At 50.0% G+C, this 4,358-nt stretch overlaps 1 long non-coding RNA gene across 1 annotated transcript; it reads left to right on the top strand.

Moving 5' to 3' along the window:
* The first annotated feature begins 807 nt into the window (after positions 1-807).
* Positions 808-1,110, top strand: LOC127909184 (uncharacterized). The gene is made up of 3 exons (XR_008070069.1): positions 808-867; positions 952-997; positions 1,044-1,110. It is a non-coding gene; the product is annotated as an uncharacterized LOC127909184 (long non-coding RNA).
* Positions 1,111-4,358: the final 3,248 nt, after the last annotated feature.

Genomic DNA, 4,358 nt, shown 5'->3' with positions numbered 1-4,358 from the left:
TCATGAACTTGACATTTGGAGCAACAGAACAATGCTGAGCAGGAGTCATCCCAGGGTGTCAGAAACGCAACGAAATTGAACCTTTGGAGGAACTTCGAAATGTGACGTTTGGAGAAACGTCTAATTCTACAGTGAGATAGTGAAAGCTTGTTGGCCTGGCCACAGGTCCACACCACAGTAACACATCCCCACTAACACAGGTCCACACTAACACATCCACACTAACACAGATACACACTAACACAGGTCCACACCACAGTAACACATCCACACTAACACATCCACACTAACACATCCACACTAACACATCCTCACTAACACATCCACACTAACACAGGTCCACACCACAGTAACACATCCACACTAACACATCCACACTAACACATCCACACTAACACAGGTACACACTAACACAGGTACACACTAACACAGGTACACACTAACACAGGTACACACTAACACATCCACACTAACACAGGTACACACTAACACAGGTCCACACCACAGTAACACATCCCCACTAACACAGGTCCACACTAACACATCCACACTAACACAGATACACACTAACACATGTACACACTAACACAGGTACACACTAACACAGGTACACACTAACACAGGTACACACTAACACAGGTACACACTAACACATCCACACTAACACAGGTACACACTAACACAGGTACACACTAACACAGGTACACACTAACACATCCACACTAACACAGGTACACACTAACACATCCACACTAACACAGGTACACACTAACACATCCACACTAACACAGGTACACACTAACACATCCACACTAACACAGGTACACACTAACACAGGTACACACTAACACATCCACACTAACACAGGTACACACTAACACAGGTACACACTAACACATCCACAGGTACACACTAACACAGGTACACACTAACACATCCACACTAACACAGGTACACACTAACACATCCACACTAACACAGGTACACACTAACACAGGTACACACTAACACAGGTACACACTAACACACCCACTAAAACACAGGTACACACTAACACATCCACACTAACACAGGTACACACTAACACAGGTACACACTAACACAGGTACACACTAACACACCCACTAAAACACAGGTACACACTAACACATCTACTAACACATCCACTCCAACACAGGTCCCCCTCCCTCCCTCCTTCCCTCCCTCCCTCCTTCCTTCCCCCTACCCCCTCCCTCCCTCCTTCCTTCCTTCCCTCCCTCCTCCCTCCTTCCTTCCTTCCCTCCCTCCCTCCCTCCCTCCCTCCCTCCCCTCCCTCCCTCCCTCCCTCCTTCCTCCCCCCTTCCTCCATCCTTCCCCCCTCCCTCCTTCCTCCATCCTTCCCCCTCCCTCCTTCCTTCCTTCCCTCCCTCCTTCATTCCCCCTCCCTCCTACCCCCTCCCTCCCTCCTTCCCCCTCCCTGCCTTCCTTCCCTCCTTCCTTCCTCCCCTACCCCCTCCCTCCTTCCTTCCTTCCTCCCCCTTCCTTCCTTCCTCCCCCTACCTCCCTTCCTTCCTCCCTCCCCCCCCTCCCTCCTTCCTTCCCCCCCTCCCTCCCTCCCTCCTTCCTCCCCCTCCCTCCCCCTCCCTCCCTTCCCATCTTCCAGTTGTTACATGGAGACACAGAGGACGGCTGCGTGTCAACTGGCAGCCTATTCCCTATACATTCGGCCTATGGGCACTCGTCAAAAGTAGTGCACTATAAAGAGAATAGGGAAGTCATTTGGGATGCTGATTAAGCCTCACATTGGGGACAGATTGATTAAAAAAATGTGTTTAATACAGTAATGCACAGTTACTGTACTAACATTGTCAGCACACACACACCTACACACACACACACACACACACACACCCTACTCCAGGGAATTGACAGATGGCCATTAGTAGTAATTGGTAGAACTGACTGAATGAAGTAATAGAATAAGCAGGATAGACGGGGGGCAGGGGGAAGCAGGAGAGAAAGGGATGGAGACAGGGAAGAAAGGAGGTAGGGAGGGAGTCTGGGGAGAGCAGGAGAGAAAGGGATGGAGACAGGGAAGAAAGGAGGTAGGGAGGGAGTCTGGGGAGAGCAGGAGAGAAAGGGATGGAGACAGGGAAGAAAGGAGGTAGGGAGGGAGTACGAGAGACAGGAGAGAAAGGAGGAAGGGAGGGAGTACGAGAGACAGGAGAGAAAGGAGGTAGGGAGGGAGTACGAGAGACAGGAGAGAAAGGAGGAAGGGAGGGAGTACGAGAGACAGGAGAGAAAGGAGGTAGGGAGAGAGTACGAGAGACAGGAGAGAAAGGAGGTAGGGAGGGAGTCTGGGGAGAGCAGGAGAGAAAGGGATGGAGACAGGGAAGAAAGGAGGTAGGGAGAGAGTACGAGAGACAGGAGAGAAAGGGATGGAGACAGGGAAGAAAGGAGGTAGGGAGAGAGTACGAGAGACAGAAGAGAAAGGAGGAAGGGAGGGAGTACGAGAGACAGAAGAGAAAGTAGGAAGGGAGGGAGTACGAGAGACAAGAGAGAAAGGAGGTAGGGAGAGAGTACGAGAGACAGGAGAGAAAGGAGGTAGGGAGGGAGTCTGGGGAGAGCAGGAGAGAAAGGGATGGAGACAGGGAAGAAAGGAGGTAGGGAGAGAGTACGAGAGACAGGAGAGAAAGGAGGAAGGGAGGGAGTACGAGAGACAGGAGAGAAAGGAGGTAGGGAGGGAGTCTGGGGAGAGCAGGAGAGAAAGGGATGGAGACAGGGAAGAAAGGAGGTAGGGAGGGAGTACGAGAGACAGGAGAGAAAGGGATGGAGACAGGGAAGAAAGGAGGTAGGGAGGGAGTCTGGGGAGAGCAGGAGAGAAAGGGATGGAGACAGGGAAGAAAGGAGGTAGGGAGAGAGTACGAGAGACAGGAGAGAAAGGAGGTAGGGAGAGAGGCTGGGGAGAGCAGGAGAGAAAGGGATGGAGACAGGGAAGAAAGGAGGTAGGGAGGGAGTCTGGGGAGAGCAGGAGAGAAAGGAGGTAGGGAGGGAGTACGAGAGACAGGAGAGAAAGGGATGGAGACAGGGAAGAAAGGAGGTAGGGAGGGAGTACGAGAGACAGGAGGGAAAGGGAGGGAGTCTGGGGAGAACAGGAGAGAAAGGAGGAAGGGAGGGAGTACGAGAGACAGGAGAGAAAGGGATGGAGACAGGGAAGAAAGGAGGTAGGGAGAGAGTACGAGAGACAGGAGAGAAAGGGATGGAGACAGGGGAGAAAGGAGGTAGGGAGAGAGTACGAGAGACAGGAGAGAATGGAGGAAGGGAGGGAGTACGAGAGACAGGAGAGAAAGGGGGAGTCAGGGGAGAACAGGAGGAAGGGAGGGAGTACGAGAGACAGGAGAGAAAGGGGGGTCAGCGGAGGAGCCAGAGAGGTAGAGAGCAAATGCTGGTAACCTATCTCCCTCACACACACATCCCTCACAGCCAGATCTCACAGCATTATCAGACTTGGACGTTGAGCAAGCCAACATTTGTTGCGAAAGCTTTGCACATTTGAGCGGAAAGGACATGCAAATGCAGTTCACATTAGCATTTCATATCTTTAGGGCAACATAGGCTGGGTTATGCCAGGGATTGTCTGTTGTACGTGCGTGCGTGTGTGCGTGTGAGTGATATTCGGTGTGTGTGAACGACGTGGCGAGCAGCAGAGGACTCGAGCAGAACAGAAACAGGATTCACTCTTAGCGGGCGTTTTGATTTCACAAGCACATAGCATAATTTACTGATATTTAAAACCATAAAGACAAAACAGACATGGACACAGGCTGTATCTGTTAAAGAGTATAATTAACAATTAATGTGTATATGAGGAGGGGGGGGGGCAGAAAGTAAAAATGTTTTCAACCCTTCACAGAAAATAAGAGAACCAATTAAAGGGAAATTTAAACCAATTTCACAGCTGGTTACAGCCTGGGTGGTCATTGTCATAGTACATTTCCATAGCAACGAACTGTAAAATGTCTTGGAAACTGTTCACATTACAAAACAATAGAAAAGTGATTCATATTCAAACAAAAAGTGCCTTAGCGGTGAATAAGCAGTACGGTATCAAAACACCACAGTCAAACATAGACATCACAAGCATAGCTTCACGGTAGAGTGTCATAGCTTCACGGTAGTGTCATAGCTTCACGGTAAAGTGTCATAGCTTCACGGTAAAGTGTCATAGCTTCACGGTAAAGTGTCATAGCTTCACGGTAAAGTGTCATAGCTTCACAGTAAAGTGTCATAGCTTCACGGTAAAGTGTCATAGCTTCACGGTAAAGTGTCATAGCTTCACGGTAAAGTGTCATAGCTTCACAGTAAAGTGTCATAGCTTC

Source organism: Oncorhynchus keta, chromosome 19 (assembly GCF_023373465.1).
Source record: "Oncorhynchus keta strain PuntledgeMale-10-30-2019 chromosome 19, Oket_V2, whole genome shotgun sequence".
Classification (NCBI taxonomy): Eukaryota; Metazoa; Chordata; class Actinopteri; order Salmoniformes; family Salmonidae; genus Oncorhynchus; species Oncorhynchus keta.
The sequence above is the reverse complement of the archived record's forward strand: the minus strand, read 5'-3'. Positions and strand labels throughout refer to the sequence as shown.